Source organism: Hylobates moloch, unplaced genomic scaffold, assembly GCF_009828535.3.
Source record: "Hylobates moloch isolate HMO894 unplaced genomic scaffold, HMol_V3 SCAFFOLD_8, whole genome shotgun sequence".
Classification (NCBI taxonomy): domain Eukaryota; kingdom Metazoa; phylum Chordata; class Mammalia; order Primates; family Hylobatidae; genus Hylobates; species Hylobates moloch.
Genome location: NW_026652283.1, coordinates 94,679,173 through 94,701,677, shown reverse-complemented (window position 1 = coordinate 94,701,677; position 22,505 = coordinate 94,679,173). Strand labels below are relative to the sequence as shown.

General features: G+C 38.0%; 1 long non-coding RNA gene across 1 annotated transcript; it reads left to right on the top strand.

The window, feature by feature from the left end:
- Window positions 1-275: 275 nt before the first annotated feature.
- Window positions 276-19,955, top strand: LOC131384009 (uncharacterized). Its single transcript, XR_009214465.1, has 4 exons — window positions 276-341; window positions 9,941-9,988; window positions 19,127-19,168; window positions 19,926-19,955. It is a non-coding gene; the product is annotated as an uncharacterized LOC131384009 (long non-coding RNA).
- Window positions 19,956-22,505: the final 2,550 nt, after the last annotated feature.

Genomic DNA, 22,505 nt, shown 5'->3' with positions numbered 1-22,505 from the left:
CAGTATATACCACAAGCTGACTGAAGAGATTTGGGGCCTTAAGTGAACATCAGTGGTAGCCTGATAGTACTCCCTGTGGGCCTGTGGTAGTGGTAGCCACAGGGAGAGACTCCTTGGTTTGTGGGAACGGCAGGGAAGAGTGGCCTTAGTCATGGTAGTATAGAGCACCAGGTAGATTTCTAAGGTTTTTGACTCCAGTTTCTGGCTTCCAGATAGCATCTCTGGATGCAGGAGGGCCTGGGAGAACTCACTGCCCTGAAGGGAAGAACATAAGTAAGTCTGGCTGGCTTTGCCACCTGCTGACTGCAGAGCCCTAGGCACTTAGCAAACATAGGTGGCAGGTAGGTGGTGGTTACAGCAGGCCTTAAGCAAGAACTAGTACTGTGCTGGCTTCAGGTCTGACTCAGTGCAGTCCCAGTGATGGTGGCCACAGTGGGGGCTTGTGTCACCTGAATCAGGACAGAGAGACAGACATCATTTATGTGGAAAAGTAAGGAAAGAGAGTAAGAATCTCTGCCTGGTAATGCAGATAATTCTTCTAGATCTTATCTAAAACCACCAACGCAGTATCTCTAGAAGTCTGCAAGAACTACAGTGTTACTGGGCTGGGTGTGCCCCCTAATGCAGTTTGGCTTAGCTTATAACACCTAAGTCACTTCAAGTGCATAGGAAGCCTTTTGAAGAAAGATGGCTACAAACAAGCCCAGACTGTGAAGGCTATGATAAATACCCAACTGTTCAATGCCTGGACACTGACAAACATCAGTAACCATCAACATCATCCAGAAAACACCTCATCAAATAAACTAAATAAGGCACCAGGAAAAAATCCTGGAGAAACAAAGATATGTGACCTTTCAGACAGAGAATTCAAAATAGCTGTTTTGAAGAAACGCAAAGAAATTCAAGATAACACAGAGAAGAAATTCAGAATTCTATAAGATAAATTTAACAAAGGGATTGAAAAATTTAAAAAGCAGCACAAATTCTGCAATGGAAAAATGTATTTGACATACTGAGTAAAGCATCAGAGTCTCTTAATAGCAGAATGGATAAAGCAGAATTAGTGAGCTTGAATAGAGGCTATTTGAAAATACACAGAGGAGACAAAAAGAAAAAATGATAAAAAACAATGAAGCATGACTACAGGATCTAGAAAATAGCCTCAAAAGAGCAAATCTAAGAGTTATTGGCCTTAAAGAGGAGGTAGAAGAAGAGATAAAAGTAGAAAGTTCATTTGAAGGGATAAAAATAGGTAACTTTCTAAACCTAGAGAAAGTACAAGAAGGTTATAGAACACCAAGCAGATTTAACACAAACAAGACTACCCTGAGGCATTTGATAATCAAACTTCCAGCTGGGCACAGTGGCTCACTCCTGTAATCTCAGCACTTTGGGAGGCCAAGGTGGGTGGATCACAAGGTCAGGAGTTCAAGACCAGCCTGGCCAAGATGATGAAACCCCATCTCTACCAAAAATACAAAAATTAGCTGGGTATGGTGGCGGGCATGGTGCCGCTAATCCCAGCTACTTGGGAGGCTGAGGCAGTGAATTGTTTGAACCCAGCAGGCATAGTGAGCCGAGATCGTGCCACTGTACTCCAGTCTGGGTGACAGAGTGAGACTCCACCTCAAAAAAAAAAAAAAAAATCAAACTTTCAAAGGTCAAGGATAGGTAAAGAATCCTAGAAGTAGCCAGAGAAAATAAATAACAAGCAATGGGGGTCCAATACATCTAGCAGTAGACTTTTCAGTGGAAACCTTTTCAGGGGAGAGTAGCATAACATACTTAAAGTCCTAAAGAAAAAAAACTTCTACCCTTGAGTAGTTTATCTGGTGAAAATGTTCTTCAAACATGAAGAAGTAAAGACTTTCACAGACAAAAGCTGAGGGATTTCATCAACATCAGACCTGTCTGACAATAAATGCTAAAGGGAGTACTTCAGTATGAAAGAAAAAGTTTTTAATGAGCAACAAAAAAATCATTTGAATGTACAAAACAGAAAATCACAGACTATTATAACACTGTGTGCTGTGTAAACCACTCTTAAGTAGAAGCATGAAAAGATAAACATAAAATATAATAACTACAACAACTTTTCAAGACATACTAACATAAGATAGAGACAACAAAAGTTATAAAGCAGGGAGATGAAGTTAAAGGGTAGAGTTTCTATTTTTCTTTTTGTTTCTTTTTGCTTTTAGTTTTTTTATTTGCTTGTTTGCTCATGCAATCAGTGTTAAGGAGTCATCAGTTTAAAATAATAAGATATGAGATACTATTTGCAAAGCTTCATGGTAACCACAAATCTAAAAACATACAATGGAAACACACACAAAAAAGAGCAAGAAAGTAAAGTACATCACCAGAGAAAATCACCTTCATTATATGGAAGACAGGAAGAGAGGAAAGAAGATCACAAAACAACCAAAAAACAAATAATAAAATGACAGGAATCAGTCCTTAACTCATCAGTAGTAACATTTAATATAAATAGACTAAACTCTCCAATCAAAAGACATAGAGTGGGTGAATGGATGAGCAAACAGGACCCAATGATCTGTTGCCTAGAAGAAACACACTACAAAAATACACATAACCTGAAAATAAAGAGATGGAAGATGATATTCCATGTTAATGGAAACCAAAAGAGGGCAGGAGTTGCTGTACTTATATCAGACAAAAGAGATTTCAAGACCACAACTATAAGCAGCACCCAGTGGCTAATGGCTGTAATCCCAGCAATTTGGGAGGCCAAGGCAGGTGGATCACCTGAGGTCAGGAGTTCAAGACTAGCCTGGCCAACATGGTGAAACCCCATCTCTAATAAAAATACAAAAATTAGCCTCGCATGGTGGTGGGTGCCTGTAATCCTAGCTTCTCAGAAGGCTGAGGCAGGAGAACCACTAGAACGTGGGAGAAAGGGGTTGCAGTGAGCCAAGATCGCACCATTGCACTCCAGCCTGGGCAACAAAAGCAAAACTCCATCTCAAAAAAAATAAAATAAAATAAGAAGAGACAAAGAAGGTAATTATAGAATGATAAAGGAATCAATTCATCAGGAGGATATAACAATTTTAAGTCTATATGCATTCAATTCTGGATCACTCAGATATATAAAGCAAGTATTACTAGAGCTAAAGAGAGAGACTATAATTCAAAAAAGCTGGAGACTTCAACATAGCACTTTCAGCATTAGACAGATCTTCCAGAAAGAAAATTAATACAGAAACATCAGACTTAATCTGCAGTGTAGAACAAATGGACCTAATAGATATTTACAAAACATTTCATCCAATGGCTGCAGAATACACAATCTTTTCCTCAGCACCTGAATAATTCTCAAGGATAGACAAAACAAGTTTCAAAACATTCAAAGTAATTGAAATAATATCAAGTGTCTTCTCTGGTGACAATGGAATAAAAGTAGAAATGAATAGCGAGAGGAATTTTGGAAACTAAAGAAACCCACGGAAATTAAACAATATGTTCCTAAATGACCAGTGGATGAATGAAGAAAATAAGAAGGAAAATGAAAAATATCTTGAAACAAATGAGAATGGAAACACATCAGGGATACAGAGAAAGCAGTACTGAGAGGGAAGTTTACAGCAATAAGTACCTACATAAAACAACAACAACAACAACAACAACAACAGAAAACCAAAAAAAAAAACTTCAAATAAATACCCCAATGATGCATCTTAAAGAACTAGAAAATCAAGAGCAAACCAAGTCCACAATTAGTAGAAAGTAAAAATGATTGAAATGAAGAAAACAAAAATAGATCAATGAAATGAAAACTTGGTTTTATGAAAAGATACCAAAAAATATAAACCTTTAGCCTGACTAACCAAGAAAAATAGAAGACACGCATAAATAGAATTAGAGATAAAAAGCAGACATTGCAACCAATACTGCAGAAAATCAAAGGATCATTACCAGCTACTATAAGCAACTATATGCCAATAAATTGGAAAATCTAGAAGTAATGGATAAAATTCTAGACACATAAAACCTACCAAGATTGAATTATGAAGAAATCTAAACAAACAGACTAATAACAAGTAATGAGATTGAAATCATAATGAAAAGTCTGTCAGGAAAAAAAAGCCTGGGATCTTGTGGCTTTACTGCTGAATTTTACCAAACATTTAAAGGCAGATTAATACCAATCCTATTAAAAATATTCTGAAAGAGAAGAATGGAATACATCCAAACTCATTGTATAAGGCCAGTATTACCCTGACAACAAAACCAGAGAAGGACATATTAAGGAACAGAAAACTACAGACCAATATCCTTGATAAATATTGGTTCAAAAATCCTCAATAAAATACTAGCAAACTGAATTCAACAATACATTAAAAATATTATTTCTCATGACCAAGTGGGATTCATCTCAGGGATGCAAACATGGTTCAACATATGCAAATCAATCAATGTGATACATTATACACATAGAATGAAGGATAAAAAACATCATTTCAGTTAATGCTGAAAAAGCACTTGATAAAATTTAATATCCCTTCATAATAAAAACCCTCCAGAAACTGGGGATAGGAGTAACATAGCTCAAGATAATAAAACTCATGTATGACACACTCCACAACTAGTATTAAACTGAATGGGGAAAAACTGAAAGTCTTTTCTCTAAGATCTGGAACATGATAAGGATACCTACCCACTGTCACCCCTATTCAACATAGTACTGGAAGTCCTAGCTAGAGCAATCAGACAAGAGAAGGATATAAAAGGCATCCAAATTGGAAAGGAAAAAGTCAAATTATCCTTATTTGCAGATGATATAATATTTTATTTATATAAACCTAAGACTCCATAGAAAAACTGATAAGCAAATTTAGTAAAGTTGCAGGATACAAAAGCAACATGCAAAAATCAGTAGTATTTCTATATGCGAACAATGTGAAAAAGAAATTTAAAAAGTTAACCCATTTACAGTAGCCACACATAAAATTAAATATCTATGAATTAACCAAGTAAGTAAAAGATCTAATGAAAACTAAAATACTGCTGAAAGAAATTGAAGAGGACACCAAAAAATAGAAAAATATTCCATGTCTATGAACTGGAAGAATCAATATTGTTAAACTATCCATACTACCCAAAGCAATCTACAGATTCAGTGCAATCCCTATCAACATTTCAATGACATTCTTCACAGAAATAGAGAAAACAATTCTAAAATTTTTATATGGAACCACAAAAGACCCAGAATAGCCAAAGTTATCTTAAGCAAAAAAGAACAACACTGGAGGAATCATATTACCTGACTTCAAATTATACTACAGAGCTCTAATAATCAAAACAGCATGGTACTTACATTAAAACAAACAAACAAACAAAAAAACATAGACCAATGGAATGGAATAGAAAATCCAGAAACAAATCTACACACCTGCAGTAAACTCATTTTTGACAAAAGTGCCAAGAAAAATAGAAGATCCAAATAAGGAAAAGACTGTCTTTTCAATAAATGGTTCTGGAAAAACTGGATATCCATATGCAGAAGAATAAAACTAGAATAAAAATAGAAAGACTGCTAGCTCTTCCCTATAGAAAAATCAGATGAAAATTGATTAAAGACTTAAATCCAAGACCTCTAACTGTGATACTACTTCAAGAAAACTTTGGGTAAAATCTCTAGGACATTTTTTTGGGCAAAGATTTCTTGAGAAATACCTTACAAGCACAAACAACTATAACAAAAATGGACAAATGGGATCACATCAAGTTAAAGAGCTTCTGCACAGCATAGAATACAACCAAGTGAAGAGACAACCTACAGGATGGGAACAAATATTTGCAAACTACCCATCTGACAAGGGATTAATAACCAGACTATATAAGGAGCTCAAACAACTCTATAGAAAAAAGTCTGGTAATCCAATCAAAAATGGGCAAAAGATTTCAGCAGACATTTCTCAAAAGACATGCAAATGGCAAAAAGACATATGAAAAATTATTCAATATCATTGATTATCAGAAAAAAAAACTACAATAAGATGACTGGGCGTGGTGGCTCATGCCTGTAATCCCAGCACTTTGGGAGGCCAAGGCGGGCGGATCACGAGGTCAGGTGATTGAGACCATCCTGGCTAACAGGGTGAAACACCGTCTCTACTAAAAATACAAAAAATTAGTTGGGTGTGGTGGCAGATGCCTGTAGTCTCAGCTACTCAGGAGGCTGAGGCAGGAGAATGGAGTGAACCCAGGAGGCAGAGCTTGCAGTGAGCTGAGATTGCCCCACTGCACTCCAGCCTGGGTGACAGAGGAAGATTCCATCTCAAAAACAACAACAACAAAAAAAAAACAAACAAAAAAACTCTACAATATGATATCATCGTATCCCAGTTAAAATGGTTTGTATCCAAAAGACAGGCAATAACAAATGCTGGCAAGGATGTGGACAAAAGGGAACCCTTATACACTGTTGGTGGGAATGTAAATTAATACAATCACTATGGAGAACAGTTTGGAGGTTCCTCAACAAACTTAAAGTAGAGCTACTCTGTGATCCAGCAATCCCACTGGCTGAGTATAGACCCGAAGAAAGGAAATCAGCAGGGACTCCTATATTTGTTGTAGCACTGTTTACAATAGCTAAGATTTGGAAGCAAAAGTGTCCATCAACAGATGAATGGTTAAAGAAAATGTGGTACATATACACAATGGAGTACTATTCAGCTATAAAAAAGAATGAGCTCCTGTCATTTGCAACAACATAGATGGAACTGGAGATCATTATGTTAAGTGAAATAAGCCAGGAACAGAAAGACAGACATTATATGTTCTCACTTATTTTGGGGATCTAAAAATCAAATCAATTAAACTCACGGGCATAGAGAGTAAAAGGATGGTTACCAGAGTTTGGGAAGGGTAGTGGAGGGCAGAGAGGGGGATGGCTAATAGCTACCAAAAAAAAGAAGAAGAATGAATAAGACCCACTATTTCATGGCACAATAAGGTAACAATAGTGAATAGTAACTTAATTGTACATTTTAAAATAACTTTAAAAGTGTAATTGGGCTGTTTATAACTCAAAGGATAAAGGCTTGAGGGGATGGATACCTCATTCCCCATGATGTGCTTATTTCACATTACATGCCTGTATCAAAACATCTCATGTACCCATAAATATATACACCTACTATATACCCACAAAAATTTAAAAAAGAAAAATAGAAATGTGCATTTATACTGTCTTTAAAACTTACATTATTTTCCCCAAATCCCTACCCTTGCTAGATGTTTTCTTGTGACTCATTGGTCAACAACTGATTATATAGCCACCTTTGTCTATAAGGGAATCTAGACAAGCTGAGGGCAGGTTTAACAATATTGGCTTAGACAAGTCATGATTTGTCACCACTGGGTGCTGGGCACTTTGGTGCCATCTATACTCTCATTCTCTCAAGTTGTAGTTCTATTAACTAGGAAGATAAAGGGGATTGTATGTTAGGTAGGGGGAAAATAGTGCCAGATATATTGTTCCTTAGCCCTTTGCTCCCACCCCCAGCACATAAACAACACATACTATGTACTATATAGTCTTAATTTCACCTAGAGAAAATCCATTTTCTAATTGTTTACTGTTCTACTCAGTAAGTGAAACTTACTTCTCCTTAACAAAAAAGTTCTTGCTCAATTCTTAACCATAGCCAATTACTTCATTTACATGAATTCATAGCATAACCACTGGTTTTCTCCTTCAAACCACAACTACTGTTTGGAACTGGTATTGAAGTTATTGAGTAAAATTATAAAGAGCATGTAGAAGACTTATGAACCGAGTCTAACTTTGCCTAGAGAAGAGGAAAGAGATTGCTGGTCCTGGTTGGGATGTTTTACATTAAAGGCAGGCAGAAGTGCAGAAGGACTGGGGCTCTTTGGAACACAGTTGCCTTTTCTTTTTTGTGAAAGAACCAAATGTGTGACATTTCCATTAAAATGGAAAAGTGAGAACACAAGGAATGAGACATTAGGCTATTAGAAGTTTTATACCTAAAATGTTGATGCAGTATACTGTGTCTCTACATACTGCCATACCGACCCATTTATTTTAATAACATCAGTGTTTGAACACCAGGAGTTTGATCCTGTGGGATATTTGATTGCATACTTGCAAATACCAGTAAGGTTTATAATTAATCAATTTCAATAATGACCCCCAATTGTTTACTTCTTGTATCCATGTCCTGTGCAGTGTGATTTGCTGCTCTTACCATTAAGAGGTGAAATCTCTTTCCTCACTATTTGAATCTGACTGTGCCTGGTGAGTGACACTGAACAAAAGAATGCAGCATGGCCGGGCGCGGTGGCTCACACCTGTAATCCCAGCACTTTGGGAGGCCAAGGTGGGTGGATCATGAGGTCAGGAGATCGAGACCATGGTGAAACCCCATCTCTACTAAAAATACAAAAAAATTAGCCAGGCATGGTGGCGGGTGCCTGTAGTCCCAGCTACTCCGGAGGCTGAGGCAGGAGAATGGCATGAACCCTGGAGGCGGAGCTTGCAGTGAGCCGAGATCACGCCACTGCACTCCAGCATGGGCGACAGAGCGAGACTGCGTCTCAAAAAAAAAACAAACAAAAAAAAGAATGCAGCAGAAGTGATGGTGTGCCAATTCCAAGTCCAGGCTTTACTCTCTTGAGATTCTTGCAACCAATGATGTGTGCAAATCCAGGATGGCCTGCTGGAGGGAGACAAGTGAACCATCACCATCTTCACCCTGACCAACAGCCAGTCAATCATTAGACATGGGAGTGAGGACATCCTAGGCCAGCCACTGACCTGATGACTGCAGATACATGAGTGAGCTCTGCTCAGATCAGCTAAATATGGCTGGCACCAAAAGAATGACTCAGCTGACCCACAGATTCATGAGTTAAATATATCCCTTTTGTTTTAAATCACTAAGTGACCTAATGAGTGATAAATGGCATAGGGTTTAAACTATCTTGTTATGAAGAATAGTTGAACCACTTGCTCTGAGTAGAAGTCAATTAAGTCACATTTTCAATAAAAAATACAGGTTTGTTGTTATAGAACTTAAGGTAAATGTGCTGGCCTAAATTATCTTTCCACTCTACTCAAGAGAAATTACAGTCTGTATTTCAAGGTCATTCTGATCAAATTCTCAAAGCCAATAATGTCTCAAAAGTACTTGCAAATATTAATATATTTTTATTTGATTTTATTAGTCATAGCAAAAATCACTAAATACTTATGAATATTATAATTCTTGAGCTATTTTCCTTTTAAAGTAAAACTTTTTAGTTTTAAATATATTACATGTTCATTAAGAAAGAAAAATGCAAAAAAAAAAATGTGGAAAGAAGAAATTTTTGAAAAAAAGCCTAAAATCCCATTGAGCCACAAAGAATTGTTTGACATTTTAAGCTGACTTAGAGTTTCCCTAAATGGTTTTCCAAATACAGACAGGGTCCAACTGGCCTCCTGCAGATAGAAATATACTCTATATGCAAATGAGAAAACTTCTGAATTTAGTCTAAAATATAGTATAGATATCTATTATGCATACACACACACACACACACACAAATTCACACAATTACCTCCTCACAGAGGTTCCTCATAGACTTTTTTTTCTTTTGTGGGAGGAGGGGTGTTTGTAGCAGTAAATCAGAATAGAAAGCAGCAGCAGTAAAATGTTTTATCACCTTCTGTCTGTGATTTGAGTGCCAAAGATAATTTTCTAAGTTTTTAATCAAAATTTTGAGGTTTTTGTCACAAGCTGACCCACAAGTCCTAGAATAAAATAGTGTCAATAACTGTTATTTTTTGAGTGCATAGTATACACTAGATCCTCTGTTGCAGTCTCTACATTTGTAATTCTGTGTTTCTCTAAATAACACTTTGAGATAGGTAATATTATTATTCCTTTATCTTATAAAGGAAATGAAGCTTAAGAAGGCTGAGACACCATTGAACATTTTATTCTTAGTAAGTATTGGGGCAGGGACTTGACCCAATGCAACTCATTACCAGCCTCATTCTGTTTGCCATTCAGCTACAGGGCTTCTGGGGGTCCCAAGGTTCCAGAGGGGTGTCATTGTTGAACTTTGTGTGGTTCTATTTAACAAATATAGGATTGATGCTGAATATATCTTATCAATCTTATTATGAAAATTCTTCTATTCAGGTGCCTAATACATTAAACATGTGTGATCATAACCATATATATAAAATTTTGTATTCATATAAAATATCATGTTTTTATGCTTCCTTTGGATAACAGTAGGTAGATCTTATTTCTATAGACTAAGATCCAAAATGCATAGTAGAAATAATCCTGGACATGAAGTTGCATGGACCTGGGTTTAACTTTTAATTCCTACCAGTTCAATGAGACTATGGGCATGTGTGTTTGTTAACTTTCATAGACATTAGTCCAACAATAGATGCAACTCTTAGAACCCTGGAGGTGGATTCTCAGGCACAGTTTTGTCTTAACCAGGAATCACAAACCAGTTGACTTAAATTTGCAAAATTGCTTGGTTTCAGCATTTAACTTTCACCTATTTGATGTTAAAGAATAAAAAGAAGGAAGGCATATAAAAGGAAGGCAGGCAGGAAAGGAGAAAGGAGGGGGAGATCTTGAACATATGTGGAAGCTCTAGAGATTTCACTTAAACATCTGTGTGTCCAGGTTCTCTTGAAAAGCAGAATATCAAACAACACAAGCACACATTCCATTAGGCAAAAAACAAGCTAGAGAAGTGGCCAGTTCCCTAGTTTGGGCATGTGATCACTATTGTGTCACATTCTTCACTGGTTCCTTTTACCTCCCAGGCCCTAAGGCTAAGTAGTAAATGTCAGGCATTGCCAAGTGTGTGCCTAACGCCTCTTCTGGTGTTCCAGGCCTTAGGGTTTGAGACATAAATCCTAGCTAAATCCAAAATGAATAAGAAAAGGGTTATATTACTGTCTTATTGTAAGTACAGTACTTTCTCCTTTCCTTAGAATTATTAATTACCATTACTTAGAGAGGTAATTGATCTTTTTTCTGCTGCTCCCCCCAACTTGCTCAAATAAAAATTATTTTTATTTAAGGACTGGCCCTTGGTTTCACAAAAGAAGTACTCTATTGAAGAAGGAATTAGTGAAATCAACTACGACCTAATAGTAGTAGTAATAGAAATTTTAAAATCCTCTTAAAGTTGCTGCAAATTGTGACCCCTCCTTACACTCAAGTTAAAAGAGAATACTAACAGCCTGTCTTCTCTTTGTGGACAGTGGACTTTATCTATACTCTCCACCACCACATTCCGCAACATTTATTATGGGCCCAGTGAGTTCCTGCATGGCTGCAAGATCACAAGACTGATAAGTTTAGGTTGCAAGACATGTTTCTCTCAAGATGTAAGAAATGTTATAATGCTGCCTTTTTCTCTTGCTTCTATAACTTGTGTCCCACCTCATGTAGTTCCTGCCTTAAGATGTTTAAAAGTAGGAAGAGAAAAGGAAGAAAGCAGCAGCCAGGGACCTGATGCCCAGCTAAGGACCGCAGCCTTTAGCCGTTGTTCTAAAGCCAGATGCCGATCTGGTCGGCTTAGCAGGAGTTGAGGAATATAAGGACTGAGACAGACCGGGCTCCGTCTCTCTAGGCCTCCAGGAGCCCCTGGTCTCCATGAAAGTGGGAGGCCAACAGATGGACTTTATGGTAGATACAGGTGCTGAACACTCAGTGGTGACACAGACCATTGGGCCACTATTTAAAAACTATGCTACTATAGTTGGGGCAACCAGACTATCAGAGAAAAGGCCTTTCTGTCAATCCAGAAGGTATGTCATTGGAGGACAAGAAGTCCAACGTAAATTTTTACATTTGCAAAATTGTCCGGTGCCCTTGTTAGGAAAAGACTTGCTCCAGAAATTGTAAGGACAAATCTTTACACCAGAAGGGGACATGACTCTAAACCTAGGTCAAAGAAAAGCCATGATAATTACCCTTACTGTCCCAACAACAGAGGAATGGAGACTCTGTGAGAGATGCAAAATTTGTAAAGATGCATTTGACAGTGGGAAAATGAGGCAATGTATGAGGAATTATTTCTCAAGCTGCCAGGGGTCTGGGCGGAAGACAATCCCCTGGGGCTAGCCATAAATCAGGCACCCATAGTGGTGGAACTGCTGCGGGGCACTTACCCAGTGTGAATCTGTCAGTATCGCATGCCAGTAGAAGCCACCCATGGGATTATGAAGCATATAGACTGGCTCCTTAAATTTGGAATAATAGAAAGATGTGCCTCTTCTTGGAACACTCCATTGCTACTGGTGTTAAAGCCCTCTGGGGATTACCGGCTGGTACAGGATTTGCAGGCAGTAAACAAGGTTGCAGCTACATTATATGCCATTGTGCCCGACCCATATACAATGCTTGGGCAAATTCCTGCTGATGCTGCTGGGTTTATGTGCTTATACATAAAGGATGTGTTATTCTGCATCCGACTAGCTCTTGAAAGCCAGGGCATCTTTGTCTTTGAGTGGAGCTCATCACAGTATACTTGGACCAGGCCCCCCAAGGATTTAAAAACTCCCCAACCATTTTTTTGAGGAAGCACTAGCCTCAGACCTGAAGGCTTTCGTGCCACCAAGTGACTGCTGTGTCCTATTGCAGTACATGGATGATTTATTGTTGGCTGTACCCACAAAAGAAGAGTGATTTCAAGGCACAGAAAGCCTCCTTCGTGTTCTGTGGGAGGCTGGCTATAAGGTGTCTAAGGAAAAGGCACAAATCTGTGGCCAAAGAGCAAGGTATCTTGGCTTTAACATCTCTCAAGGGCAGTATGAGCTTGGACATGAGCAAAAAGAGACTGTGTGCGGCATTCCTTGACCTGACACTAGATGACAAGCGTGGGAGTTTATAGGGGCAGCTGGTTTCTGTTGCATTTGGATTCCAAATTACTCGCTCTTGGCCAAAACATTGTATGAGGCTACCAAAGTGGGGGAAAAGGAACCCCTCCTGTGGAGGAAAGAACAGGACATGGCCTTCAAAGAAATCAAGGTTTTGATCCAGACCCCAACATTAGGACTGCCAGACATGATAAAGCCTTTTTACCTATATGTCCATGAAAGAAAAGGAATAGTTACAGGAGTCTTGGTACAAACACTAGGGTCATCGTATTGGCCCGTGGCATATTTCTCCAAGCGACTAGACTTGGTGGCTATGGGATGGCCACCCTGTTTCAAGGCACTGGCAGCCACTGTCCTGTTAGTGGAAGATGCTAACAAGCTCACATTTAAACAAAGGTTGATAATTCGGTTGCCCCATGCAGTCATCACCCTGATGGAGCAGAGGGGTCATGGATGGCTTTCTAACACTAGGATGTTAAGATATCAAGGATTTTTGTGTGAAAACCTGTATATAACCTTGGAGACTATGAATACTCTAAATCCAGCCACACTGCTGTCAACAGAATGGGGGGAACATGGAAAGTCCCGTTGTGTGGCCCAGGGTATCACTGTTTTGTGGAAACAGTGGATGAAGCCAAAAAGACTTAAAGAACCAGCCCTTAAAGGACCCAGATGTTGAATACTTTACTGATGGAAGCAGCTTCGTATCTGAAGTAAGACTGGCTGGATATGCAGTGGTGACACTGAATTCAGTAGCCGAAGCCTGCCCTCTGCCGGTTGGAACTTTGGCCCAAAGAGCTGAGCTAATAGCTCTCAATAAGCATTGCTCTTGGCCAAAGGAAAGTCGATATACATCTATACTGACTCAAGGTATGCTTTTGTCACTCTGCATGCCCATGGAGCCATATCTAAGGAAAGAGGATTATTAACAACTGAAGGAAAGGAAGTAAAAAAGGAAATAGAGCAGCTCTTAGAAGCCGTATGGGCTCCAAAAGAAGTAGCAGTCATCCATTGCAAAGGGCATCAAACAGGAGGAGGCAATGAGGCTAGAGGAAACAGAAAGGTGGACAGAGAAGCCAAAAGAGCTGCAATGGCAGATGTAACTAAGGAAGAGGAAACCCTTACCATGCCCTTACTGGGGCTTCCCCTTACGGAACCCCCTAACTACTCCTCTGATGAAAAGGCTTGGTTTGAGCAGGAGAGCAGAAGTTACCAGAAGGGAGGTTTGTGGAAGTTCTCAGACGGGAGGCTTGCCATCCCAGAAGCAATAGCTCCCCAGTTCATAAAGCAATTTCATCAAGAAACGCATATGGGAAAAACCGCATTAGAGACTCGTGTAGGATGGCATTTCTATGTGCCGCGCCTAACTGCCATCACTCAAGCTGTTTGTGAGCAATGTTTAACTTGTGCCCAAAACAATCCACAGCAGGGGCCAACATGGCCCCCAGGGATTCAAGAAACTGGAGCTACACCCTGTGAAAACTTGCTTGTGGACTTTACCTAGCTGCCTGGAGCCAGAGGCTACCGGTACATGATAATGTTTGTCTGCACTTTATCGGGGTGGGTCGAGGCATTTCGCACCAGGACAGGGAAAGCTCGGGAAGTAACCAGAATCTTATTAAAGGACATTATTCCTAGATTTTGACTGCCTCTAACTTTAGGACCAGACAATGGCCCAGCATTTGTGGCGAAAATAGTACAACAGCTAACGCAGATGTTAAAAATGAAATGGAAACTGCCAACAGCTTATCTATCACCCACAGAGTTCTCGAAAAGTTGAAAGAATGAACCAGACACTCAAACAGCTGTTAAAGAAGTTTTGCCAAGAAATTCATCTAAGGTGGGATCAGGTGCTGCCCATGGTCCTCCGAATCAGGTGCACCCCTACTAAATTAACTGGGTATTCACTCTATGAGAGTGTTCAGCCGACCACCCCCTATCGTAACTCAGATAAAACGGGATTTAAAAGAAATTGGGGAATTAACCTTAAGAAGGCAAATGCAAGCCTTAGGTGAGGCCATGCATGAAATACAAGGGTGGGTAAGAGAAAGAATATCTGTTAGCCTCACAGATGTAGTGCGCCACTTCCAACCTGGAGACTCTGTCTAGATCAAATGATGGAACCCATCTACTTTAAGGCCTTTATGAGATGGTCCCCATATTGTGATCTTGTCTACCCCCACTGCTGTTAAAGTTTCAGGTATCACACCTTGGGTTCATCATAGCCAGCTGAAACCAGCAGTAGCCACTGCCCAGGACCAGTGGACCAGTCAACAAAACCCAGACCACCCGACATGGCTGATCCTGCAGTGAAACCAAGCCACTGCTGACAAGGACAACTGCCTTGCTCCGACCACACTGGAGGCTGGTCGGTCCATGCATGGCTGAAGTTTGAGGAAACATCAAGCCCTGTTCTAGACACACAACTGGAAGCTGACTAGTCTATGCACAGCCAAAGCCTGAGGAAGTCAACAATATACAAGTAAATGTGGATTAAATTTACAAACATAGTTATAGTCTTACTTGTACTGATTATTTTGCTGTCATGTTATCTTTGCAAATGCTGCCAAGCTTGTTATCCAGAAGGGTGCCCATGCATAGTATAAGTTTAATTATATTAGTAATACTGAAGCCACTGATACTTTCGCCTATGGTTATAAAAGGGGACCAGGATGCCTGTCATCACTGTATGATAGAAGCCTGGTCTGGAAAACGTGTGACTAAAACTCTGTTATACCAGACCTACAATGAGTGTACAGGGACTCCTACAGGAACTTGTGTCTATATCCAGACTAATTGCTCGGTCTGTGATCCTGGAAACGGGCAGCCCCAAGTATGTTATGACCCAGAGCTCTTTCCCTGTGACTTCTGGGTTGAAGTTCAAATTGGCGAACCCCTAATGCCATCATATACAAACCCCACAGAAACCGGGGTCTGTAAACTTGTAAACAAAACGGACGTATTTCCTTACTCACATAAAGGGCCTGTCTCCGTATATTTTGATACCTGCCAAGCTGTACATCTCAGTAAACTAAATAATACTGGGACCATCTGTAAAAATCTAGGACAAGACAGTTAGCATCAGAGCCGCCAAGGACAGACATACCACCACCCGAATAATGGCTCTGCAAAAGTACCAGCCAGTATCCCAAGATGAGTATGTACCCACTCAGGAAGAAGTAGCTAACTATTGTGCTCTTTACTAATTTACATTTGTGTTGAGCACCAAAAAGGGGTAATGAAGAAGGAATTAATGAAATCAACTATAACATAATAGTGGTAGTAATAGAAATTTTAAAATCCTCTTAAAGTTGCTGCAAAGTGTGACCCCCCACTTACACTCAAGTTAAAAGAGAATACTAACAGCCTGTCTTCTCTCTGTGGACAGTGGACCTTATCTATACCCCCCAACTCCACATTCCTCAATGTTTATTACAGGCCCAGCGAGTTCCTGCACTGTTGCAGGGTCACAAGACCGATAAGTTTAGGTTGCAAGACACATTTCTCTCAAGATGTAAGAAATGTTGTAATGCTGCCTTTGTTTCTTGCTTCTGTAACTTGCTTCTTGCCTCATGTAGTTCCCATCTTAAGATGTTTAAAAGTAGGAAAAGCGCTTTGTTTGAGGCTCAGACTTTCTGGACGTATGTCTGGCTGAGTCAGTGATCACCTTAATTTAATAAACCCTCCTGAACGTTTTTTGGTCTCTCCGGTCTTTGATTGTCCCACAACACTATATTCTAATAAAATTCCTCATTTAAATTATAATTTTGTAGTTGGGTGTGGTGGCATGTGCCTGTAGTCTCAGCTATTTGGGAGGCTGAGGCAAGAGGATCCCTTGAGCTCAGGAGTTCAAGACCAGTCTGGACAACATAGTGAGAGCCAATCTAAAAACATTGTTATAATTTTCTCTAATTGATTCGATCTATATTACTTTTTAGGGCACAGGGAATACTATATTTTAGTTGAACCCATTGAGCTGAGTTAGATGCAATAGGTCAAATATGTTAATGTTCATGCCTTCAAAATTAAAATTCTTTCTACTTCCCTCCTCCAAAATGTGGTATTGGGGCCTATAGGTGAGGTGGGTGAAATTAAATTATCTTCACTTTTTATTCTAGGTGTTCTGATCTCATCAGTGGTGTTTCTGATCTTGCTAGTCTTCTAGGTATTGGTCCCCATTATGTGCTTACACAGCTGAAGTTTCCAGACAGTGGTATGCTAGAGCCAACTTGTACTAGCTTATGAAAGCCAATTGTGTACATCTTGTCCCAACTCTGTATTTTGTCATTTTGGCTTGTCACTTGGTAGTTTTAAAGGGCCATGCTTGGAGTATTTATAACCTGGAAATTGACAAATGCTACAGATCTCAGCTGTTTCTCTTGAAGAGTTGATTGTTAAATATTTACAAACATACCACTCCCTCCAGATGAAGTGGAATTCATGCTGTGTATTGTTCTCTTCCATTTCCACTGTGGGCTTATATAACTTGCTTTGACCAGTTTGACATTAGCAAGTATCATGTCAGCAGATTTTTGTTAAGCCTTGCACAATGGAGATAGTCCTCTTTGGAGCCTTGTAACTACCATGCTATGAGGAAGCCAAAGTCACATGAAGAAGCCATATGGAAGAGAACCGAGAAACATAGTTGAGAACTAGAATGAGGCCTCAGACATATGACCTAACTTTAGCAATCCCAGCTAGCAGCTGTCTGTGTAAGCTACCTCAGGAGAGGTCCCAAGCACTGTGGAATAGAGATGAGATGCCCCATTTTACCCTTCCTGAATTCCTAACACACAAAATTGTGAGAAAATAAGCTGGTAAGTTTGGGCGTGGTTTCTTACACAGCAATAAAACACTTGAATGAAAATGTTTTTCCAGTTGTTCAGCTTTCTCAAAGTCTCGTGGCTCTTGATAGCTGACTCAATTTTACCTCACATTTTGTTCATATTACATATTTGTCTGAGAATCCTCCATAATTTCCATTTGGTAAATGTCTTAGGCAGTTATTACATTTCTCTTCATCTAGATTGCCAGCACTCAATTCTTTAGTTGTCCCATGCTCAACAGAACCAAAACACCTCAGAGAAACTAGCCTCTGGTCTTCTAAGAGCAGACCACTGTTACTTGCAGGTATCTTTGATTGCTATACCCAGGTTGATGTGAGGACAGACGATAAGGCAGTATCTTTCTAGCATCCTCAGAGTGATTTGGGTATAAAATTTCCTGCCTAAGATAACTCACTTGACTTTAAGATACCATTTAATTTCTGGGCTAAATTTTAAAAATAACCATTTAATGACAACATGTTTGAGAAAAGTCTAAGAAACATATTCCTTTTCAAATGAAAATGATTTTGTCACAGTACAGTCACGTACTTCTAAAAAGCTAATTGAGGCTGATAATCTAAATTACTATGCCAGTTATACTGAGAAGTGTAGTCTACAGTAACTTGCATTTGACATGGAGTTGATCTTCTGCTGACTTGATCAATAACTTAGCAGCCAAACAGGTGGCTCTATTATCTTACTTTGATGCTAAGTATCCGATTTTAATTAGATTTTAATTAGTTCCATGGATAAAATCAATTTGGACATGAGTTTGACAGTGCTATTTTAAGTCTAACATTATGAATTAGAAATATTGGACATGATTTCTGTAATGTGAAGATTTTAATGCAACCTTACTTTTCCCATTCTTTGGGTTAATGATTTTAAAGTATACTAAAAAAAAACTTGCAGAGTCTTAGAAATATTAAACACTGTTTTTCTTTTTTGTCCTTACTATTTTAGGCTTTTGGATGGGAGGCTAATGATACCGCACTGTGGTTTTAATTTGCTTTATCTTGATGACTAATAAAGTTCAGCACATTTTCACATGCTTACTGACCATTTGGATATCCTCTTTTATAAAGTTTGTATTCAAACCTTTTTTTATATATTTTTTCTATTTAATTACCTATTTGGACTGACATAACATTTTTTATATACTTTAGATAAGAGCCCTTTTTCAGATCGATATATTGCAATTATGTTATCTATGTGGCTTACCTTTTTACTCTCTTAATGGTATCTATTGAAAATTGAACTATATTAACAAAATTCAGTGTATCAATTTTTATGATTTACACTTCTTTTTTCTGTTTCAAAAATCTTTGCTTATTCCAAAGACATAAAGATATTCTCCTATGCTTTCTCCTAAAATTGTTTCTTTATCTTTCACATTTAGATCTGCAATCCATCTGTAATAGCTTTTTTTTAATGGTTTGAGGTAGGTAACCAAGATTTTTTTTTTTTATTCAACAAGGATATTCAGTTCATCCAGTACCATATTGGAAAGGCCACACTTATGCCACTGCTCTATAATATTCCTTTTGTCATAAGTCAATTGACGGAGAGCCATATAAGTGTGGTTCTCTGCACTCTGTTCTGTTTCAGAGTCCTTTTGTATATCCTTATGCCAATATCATTGTCATAATTGCTGTAACTATATAATGAGCCTTGATATCTTGCAGTGTGCTTAATTATTTTTGACATATATATATTTTCTTTTTGCTGTTTTATTTTTAAATTGACATATAACTATACGTATTGAAGGAGTACAGAGTGATATTTTAATACATATATTCATTGTCTAATGTCAAATCAGCTAAGGAGAGGAGGGGGAAGAGGGAATGGGAAGAGGATAGTCAATGGGTATAAAGTTACAATTAGGAGAAATAAGTTCTGATGTTCTTTTAGAACTGCTCCTGCTGGTCTATGGATTGCATTTTGGGTTGTGAAAGGCTTCTTTTTTTGAATTTACAAATTATATTTATTTATATTATTTATTATTTTTATTTCCATAGGTTTTTGGGGAACAGGTGGTATTTGGTTACATGAGTAAGTTCTTTAGTGGTGATTTGTGAGATTTTAGTGCACCTATCACCCAAGCAGTATACGTTGAACCTAATTTGACTAAAAGTCTTCTTAAAATGGCATCAGGAGCCATTAAGTGGGTCCTAATTCAATACGACTTGTATCTTTAGGAGGAGATTAAGATACAGATACAGCGAGGGAAGACCATGTAAAGACATAGAAGATAAACATCTACAAGCTAAGGACAGATGCTTCAAAAGAAACCAGTTCTGCAGACACCCTTGATCTCCAGAACTATAATACATTTCTGTTGTTTAAGCTGACCAGTCTGTGGTACTTTGTTACAGCTCTAACAAGGTAATACATTATAGCTGTTGCTACTTTCTTGTTCAATAATTTCAAAAATGCATTTTTCAATATGTACTCGAGGCTCACTGTGTCACATTGGGAATATATATATTCCCTATGTATGTGTATATATACATAATTATTTTTAATCTTTTAATATGTTGGCTTCATATTTTGGTCACTGTAGCTTTGGATTATTTTATCATTTTATTAATTCACCTTTATTCAGACTGTCAATCTTAAGTTTTCAATGAGATTTTAATATACCTATTGATAAAAGAAGAAATGGGTATAATTAGGGTGAACAAAAAGAAGTCGTTTGGACAAAAAATGTAGAGTGGACAAAAGACATGAGTATCTAAGGTCATGAATACCGTAATAGCAGAGAACAGAAGCAGCCTCTCAGGTAACACTGAGCAGGAACCAAACAACAAACTCAAACTTTAATGTATATATGTGTCACTTGGGGATTTTGTTTACATGTAGATTCTGAATCAGTAGCTCTGGAGTGGTGCCTATGAATCCAGGTGACATGGCTGCTGGTGGTCTATGCATTGCATTTTGAGTTCCAAAAGGCTAGATTATCTGCTTCTTCATACTTTTATCCACTTCCTAGCATTCTCTGGTGAAGGCCTTTTTCTGCCACCTGGCTCACACTCACAAATTCACTTATTTACATCTCACTGATGTACTTGCAGCTACTCTACATTTTGCCCTCATCTTACTTGCTTAAGTTATACTTGAAAGACTTTTATCTTTCCTGACCCAAGTGAAACTTTTGTCAACCTGAGTGGGTTTAATAGCATTTCCTGGTGCTTTCTCCAGCACCATTCTATGTTGCCAGTCCTCTTCAATGGAACCAGAAATCAGTTTCTGTTTATTTCCAATATAATTGTGCTGCACTTAATGAAAACCTGACATACAATTCTACAATTTTAAAAAGGTTACTTTAAAAAGCTTGATATATATATATATATATATATATATATATATATAGATGAATTTAGAGGAAAATGTGAAAGTTATTGAAAAACGAATGTTAGATATTCTAGCAGAAATACAAAACATTACTATTTCTTTAACAGTGAGCATCCTAGCTTTCATGTTGTAATTATTATCTAAGAAGATATTCCTAACATTTTAGTTATTTGTCATTAAAACTTGCTTAAAAATTTATTGGGTTAATATGCTATTAAGCAGAGAAATATAGGTTTCATTGTATATGTTCTATCTTTTGAAATAAATAAATAGTTATTGATATGCATCATCAACTCTTGACATTTGTGTTATCTCAATAATGAAGAATAAAAATGGAAATAACTGACATTTTAACTCACTAATTATAGTTAACTGATATTTTAACTCATATATATATTTATATATATATAACTCACAATTTTAATTATAATAACTATATTTTGAAGTCTTAACCCCAATATGATCATATTGGGGGGGCTTTGAGAGGTAATTAGGTTTAGATAAAATCATGATGGTGGGGCCCCCTTAATGGGATTAGTATTCCTATAAGAAGAAGAAAAATTCTCTCTTTCTCTCCCTCCTTCCCTCTCTCTCTGCCATGTGACAATACAGTGAGAAGGCAGCAGTTTTCAAGCTAAGAAGAGGACCCTCATCAAGAACTAAATCTGGTGCCACCTTGATGTTGAAATTCCAGTGTCCCAATCTGTGAGAAATAAATGCCTTTTGTTTAAGTTGTGGAGTCGATGGTATTTTGTTGTAGCAGTTTTAGCTGACTAACACAGAAATTGGTACCATGAGTGGGGTGCTTATTTAATAAATACCTAAAAATGTGTAAGCAGCTTTGGAACTAGGTAATGGGTAGAGCTTGGAATAGTTTTGAGGTGCATTATAGAAATGTACACAATAAGGACAATTATGATGAGAGCTCAGAAGAAAGAAGTTGTAGAGAAGGTTTACATCTTATATATAAGTAGTCATAGAATAATGATAGAAATGTGGACAATAAAGCCCATTCTAGTGATATCTTATACAGGTGTGAGGAACATGTTTGTTACTAGACAACGAAGAAAAGGCAATCCTTTTCATAAAATGGCAAGGAACTTGGCTGAATTGTATTTATGTTCTAAAGTTTTATAAGAGATAGAACTTGCAAGCAATGAAATTGGATATTTAGCTGAGGACATTTCTAACCAAAGCATGTGACTTGATTGCTCATGATTGTTCATAATAAAATGTGAGAAGTGAAAAATAAATTGAAGAGGAATTGTCAAAAAATATTTGTAAAATTCTGAGCTTGTGCACATTGCAAAAATTGAGAAAACTTGTTTGGAAGATAACCTCAAATGTATGGCTGACCAACTATTTGATAAGAAAATTTGTGTGGGTATGAACTATAAACCTAATCAGCCATCTCAACAGAAACC